A 6,430-nucleotide genomic window follows, 5' to 3' on the forward strand; every position below is an offset into this window, starting at 1 on the left:
ATATTGTATAATATTCATGGACGATAACTGCTGTGAAGCTGGTTGAGGGATGCAAAGTCTCACATATATCATCAAATTATATGAAAACCTATTTTAACCCTGAGAAAAACTAAATTCTTGGCAATGAAATAAAAATGTCTAAAGTGTTTTAAGATTATTTATTTTAGTTCCGAAATAATAAAAAATGTTCATTGAGGTGCACATAAACAATGTGCTCAAGTTTTGTAAAAGAAAAAAACCTTTTAGGTATACTAAAATCTGTGTGACTGCTACAATCTAGTTTCAGTAGTGGATTTGCTTAGGAACCTATTCATTATGAAAAGTAATTTTTTGAATTTATAGCATCCATTATGTTTTGAATGTGTATTTTAGGGTTTTTAATAACTCTTTCACAGTGTAAAATGCTACTTTGCACACTAAAAATATAAAAAGAGTTCCAAAACCAAAAGTACTACTTTTATTCCTTTGGTCATCTGCATTCTCCAAGCAAGATCAGAAACCAGAATACTTGCCTCCCAGCCTATTGGGCCTTCCTGGAATGAACATGGATGATTTGACCTTGACCAGTCCCTTTAGGGTCTCTGCCAATGGTCACACGAGGTGGTAGCATTGAGAAGAGCCACCATGTGTGGGTTGTAGCTACAGTTCTACACCTGATGCCATCTCTGTAACTTTAAGGGGGTAGAAAACTAGATGGGGACTAGAAAGCTGGAACCCGAAGAAGATCACTACTCTCCGATATGCTTGAACATTATTTACGTTATGTACCAGGGTCTTCGGCATGAGGGTGTTAGGTTGACCAACCCTCCCTCCATCCTGAGTTGATTTATCTGAGGCCGACTTGTTGGGGTAGGGGCTTGCATACTCCCGATTTGGGTAATGAGGCTGCTGCAGAGTGGATGGGTGACTGTACTTCAGCAAGAGCATTCTGCAGTGCAGCTGTGAATATGCTCAAGCACCCCCTGCAGAGAAAGTCTTGGAGGTCTGGGGCTAGGAAGTGTTCAACCTCAGCCCACCGTGAATGCTAAGGTCAGGGCACTAATGCAGTGTGGTAAGACCATCTGCCTGGTGGTGGTAGCTAAAGCCAAATTGTAGCACATCCTCAGAGTTAACGAGCCCTATCCGAGGAGTCTCTGGAAAGGATATATCCAAGTAGCCATCAGAATTTGCTCCTCTATCTTGTTGTGAACTTTTTCAAAACTGGAGTTTATTAGAATTTAGCTTTTAGAAAATAGTAGCTATTGTCAATGTAGAACTTGATAAATAGTTCATTCTGGTTGATAATATTAATTTAATACCTAATAAATAGCAACCGTGCTACAAGGTTATTATATATGCAGTCTTATTTCAAACACTGGACTATATTATAAGGTGTAGAATTAATAACTGATGAAAGTGAAGCTTAAAGAAGTTAAATGACTGGCTCAAGTGCTCACAGAGTAAAGTAGTGTTTTCTTCACATTTCTAACACCTTTGATTCCCACTATTACATGAGAACACAGCTATCAAAATTACATAAACAAAACTTAATAGGCTTCTAGTTTTTATTCAGTTGCACAGGCTTTCTGATATAGTTTCTTCCTGTTCCTTTTCCAGATGTTGGTCATTCCTATACCTCTCAGCCGGGTTGTAGAAAGTAACTAAGTAATCCCACCTGGGTTGTTCATGGGATGGATTCTTATGAAGAACATGCATAATGGGTCAGGGACTATCATTTGATCTCTGTTTGACATGAAATCATCTAGGTGGTAATCACCTAATTAAAAGCACTTATTTAGTAAAAAAATTAATGGATGGATGAGCAAATAGATGCACTAATTGTTAAAAAGTGGCCAATAGGAGAAAATGGGAGTCAGTGGACTGTTCTTTTTTCCTACACATGAGAACAAGGATGGACAACCATCTGATAACTTCCATTACGTGTTATATATTAATTATGAAAAAAACTTTCTAGTTCCGTCAACCCCTTGAATTAGAATTGCTTTTTGTTCTATGAGTCATCATTTCTATATTCAGCAGAAAGGGATGAATGGGCCTTTGAGTCAAGCTTCTGTGAATAAGTCTAGTAAATTAAAAGGGTTTTAAAGTGGATTTATAATGGTTTCCTCTCAATTGGCCTGGATTGGAGGTGAAACTCAATTGTCCCATTACAAAGCACTTCTCTGTTCTGTAATGAGATGATGAAAAGGAGAAATGTTTTAACAGATAGCAAGTCCAAATATATCAGAGATATTGGCTAATGACTTCCTTTTCCTAGTAATAGAAGTTCGTAGTGGTTTCTTATCTATTTAAGAAATAGGTTACATTAGTCCCAAGGTCATGTGGCTCAGTGCCCTCTAATTTACTTATACCCTCTTTTCAGAAGAAGTGCTTACAATTTCTAAAACTATTAAATTTCTGGATGACTGAAAACAAGAGCTAAGGGACTCCATTCTAGGGGTGGAGAGCAGTGCCTAGTGTTACTAGGAGTGGATACCACTGCCAGGGTCTGTGAAGCTGGGTCTCCAGGTAGCACCGCAATTACATATGTTAGAACTAGTCCAGGGAAAGAAAAATAGAATAAAATGTTAAAAGAATACGGTTCTCCTTGAATAGGGCATGAGATTTTGTAGGTTTGTCCAGAGTGATGTTCTGATAAATCCTAGAGTGATTTGAACAGTGAATAAAAAAGTATTTGCAAAATCCCCTTGGGGAAATTGTGAGAAAGAGGGAAAATTCAACTTTCCCCATTTGGAGAATTCCTGATATTCTCACAAGCAGTGGGGACAACCAAATCAATAGGCCAAGCTCTCAATCTTGATGCTTATTCATATGAAACTTATCCCCACAAAGGATAGGCTAAGCCTACTTAAAACTAGGCCTAAGAGTCACCCCCAGAGAACCTCTTTTGTTGCTCAGATGTGGTCTCTCTCGCTCAGCCAACATGACAAGAAAACTCACCACCCTCCCCCGTCTATGTGAGCCTTGACTCCCAGGGATGTAAACCTACCTGGCAACTTGTGACACAAATCCTAGAATGAGCTGGGACTCAGCATCAAGGGATTGAGAAAACCTTCTCTCCAAAAGGGGGAAGAGTGAAATGAGATAAAATAAAGTGTCTGACTGAGAAATTTCAAACAGAGTTAGAGATTATCCTGGAGGTTATTCTTACACATTATATAGCGATCCCCTTTTTAGTTTAAGGTATATTAGAGTAGAGGGAAGTGCTAGAAACTAGAGCTATGTTCCAGTAGCCATGTTTTTTTTAAGATGAGTGTGTAATGATATAGCTTTCATGATGTCACTGTGTGATCGTGAAAACCTTGTGTCTAATGCTCCTTTTATCTATGATATGGAAGATGAGTAAAACACGGTTTAAAAATAAATAAATAATAGGGGGAACAAATATTTAAAATGAAAAACAGTATATATTGTGTAAATGGAAATACTAGTGGTCAGTGAGAGGGAGGGGTTAAGGGGTATGGTATGAGTTTTTCTTTTCTTTTTATTTCTTTTTCTGGAGTGATGCAATGTACATTCATCACCATGATCATTTTTTAAAACAACTATGTAATGATATTGTGAGCCACTGATTGTACACCATGTATGGAATGTTTGTATGTTAAGATTGTATGTGCTTGGACGTTGTTTTATCAATTAAAAAAAAATACAGTTCTCAAACCCCAAGAATGCGTAGAAGAAAAAAGGAAGGAATAAGACTTGGAAAACAAAAGGGAAGAACAGGTATTCAATTGCAGTAATGCCTCTTTGCCCAGAAATGATGAATCTGTGTTAGAAAGTTCTATCCAGGACCTGGATATCAGTTCCACTAATACCCATTCCAGAGGAAGAAGTTATGACCACAGATGCAGTTCACATGACTTAAAAAAAATATTTTTGATAAAAAGCACCTTCTTAACATACAAACATTCCATACATGGTATACAATCAATGGCTCACAGTATCAGATCACTTTTTTAAATAATGCTGATCAACAGCTAACAGCAGCACAGAAGTATATAAGATAGCTTTTTTAAAGAACCTAATTCACGAACAAATCATGCTATACACAAACCAAGAGTCCTACAGAGATTCATGAAATTTCTTGAAAAAACTGAACAATTTGAAACCGCGTGGGCATTACCTAATATTACACCTGGAACATTTCTATGTACCAAGGTAGTGATTGAAATTGGGGCTGTTTTAATTTTTTATCAAACTCCTTAATTCATGAAGATGTTCAGTAACAGGCTGTTTGAGCTCTTGGTAATATTGGTAGTGACAATGTAGAATGCAGAGGTTTTGTTTTGAATTGTGAAACATTTGTACCTCATTTAGAGCTTAAAAAAAACTCGAACAAACTTAGAACAACAGAAATGTTATATGGATTGTCTCAAATTTATGTAGAATCAAAAGCCCTTCTCCAAACTTTAGTAAGATTTCACCTTGCTTAAACGTCCTGTCATGATTATAGTTGATCAGTGACCCTGATGTGTTAGCAGATGTGTTTTGGGCCCTTTTTTTATCTCTCCGATGAGCCCAATGATAAAATTCAAGCAGTCATTGATTCTGGAGTCTGTGGACAATTAGTGAAAACTTTGATGCACAATGATTATACAATGGGGTCACCTGCATTAAGAGTGGTTGGTCATATTGGTTGGTGATGATATTCAAAGGTAACTTTGAGTTGCTCTACATTACCTTTGTTTCTTACACTTTCTAAGGAGCCACAGGAGTCAATTAGAAAGGAGGCCTGCTGTACTGTTCTTAATATCTCTGTGGGAAATAGGGATCAGATTCCCACTGTTACAGATGCAAATATTTTTCCTATTTTGCTTGAGGTTCTTTAGAAAGCAGAGTTTAGCACCAGCAAAGAAGCAGCTTGAGCTATAATAAATGTGACATCAGGGTGGGGGTAGAGTACGGTTCCAGAGCAAATAAGGTATTTGTTAGTCCTGGGCTACTTTAACTTTGTGATCTTACTGTTAGGGACTCAGCTTGTCCAAGTAGCTTTAAAGTGACATATATTTTATGTCTTGGAGAATAAGAACGTAAGCAGAATGAAATAGGCATTAATTAATCCATACTGTGGGCTCACTGAAGATGCATATGATCTGAAAAAAAGCTGAATTTCTGCAAAGCCATATAGATCAGGAAGTTTATCAAAAGGCTAATGATCTAATTGAACATTATTTGGGTGCAGAAGATGACCCCAGCATTGTAAGTCAGGTGGCTGAAAACCCAACAGCAGTTTGTATTTTAGCAGCAGGAAGAACCAATGGGAGGGTTTCAACTGTAACTTGGTGGGGGCAGAATGGTTGAAAATGGTAACTTCAGATATCTCCTTTTTGCCAGGATCAGTAGGAATTTTTGATGTGTTTTTGGATAGAAAATAAATCAGTTGATGCATTTCTAAAGACAAAAACAAAACAAGTTTCCATTTATATGCAATCTTCCATTATAGCTTTGTGGGGTGGGGGTGTTTCTTCTGGATTTTTGTACATGACTAGAGAATAATGAAATACATTATATAATAGATAACTCAAGCTTTAAAAGGTAAACTTGGGTAAAGTATTAAATAATGGTCCTGAAATTTTTCAAGCCATTGAAAAATTGGAAACTGCGCATTAGCAGTATCGCTATTGATGATTGCATTTTAGCAGTAAGTCCGACACACCCAAACTCTACTAAATCTACCTTTAGCTTAAAGCAAAACATAAAACAAGAACACTTCAGAAGTCTGAAATAGTATGAAAGCTGAATTACAATGTGAAAACATTTACCTTAAATTATGAATAACTTGTGCTTTGGATTATACTTTGTAAACAGCAGAACCTATGAAATTTATTAAACGTGGAAGAATAGTGTGCTGGCAAATCTATTAAAATGCGGTGATGAAGAGAGAAGCTGTTCATGTTGAACATATAAAAAAAATGACTATAAGACACTTAAATATTTGTCTGTGGCATACAAATGCTATTATATTAGTGTATTTTGACCAAATGCGCTACTATTTTTGAAATAGTTTATTTTTTCACTCTTTATTTTTAAAGAGCATCATGACAGTGCCATCGTGAATCTAAAGTAGTAAAACATAGCAAATATAATGCTGCAATTCTTCGAGTTTTCAGAACAGTAATAGGAAAGTTTTCCTTTTCAAGTGTAATGAGTGTAGGTACTTGAATGACAGTATTACTCTGAAGAAATCACCTTATGTGTTCAATTTTGTTAAATCCATTCAATGCTGGGACTGGAGATGTCATTTAAAATTGCTAAAGATTCTTTAATATGGTTGAAATTTATATAAATTTTTTTTAACACTGAGAGTCATGTTGCTGCTTGTTATGAATCAGTGTTTTGGATTACATTTATATCATATTGGCCAACGTAATGTGTGTTTCATGTACTAACAGCAAAGACCTCTTCAAACTATGAAACTTTTTAAAATGGG

At 36.3% G+C, this 6,430-nt stretch overlaps 1 pseudogene; it reads left to right on the forward strand.

Annotated features, from left to right (window-relative positions):
• Positions 1–1,021: 1,021 nt before the first annotated feature.
• LOC143675739 (importin subunit alpha-6-like) lies at positions 1,022–5,278 on the forward strand (annotated as a pseudogene).
• Positions 5,279–6,430: the final 1,152 nt, after the last annotated feature.

Source organism: Tamandua tetradactyla, chromosome 3, assembly GCF_023851605.1.
Source record: "Tamandua tetradactyla isolate mTamTet1 chromosome 3, mTamTet1.pri, whole genome shotgun sequence".
NCBI classification, from domain to species: domain Eukaryota; kingdom Metazoa; phylum Chordata; class Mammalia; order Pilosa; family Myrmecophagidae; genus Tamandua; species Tamandua tetradactyla.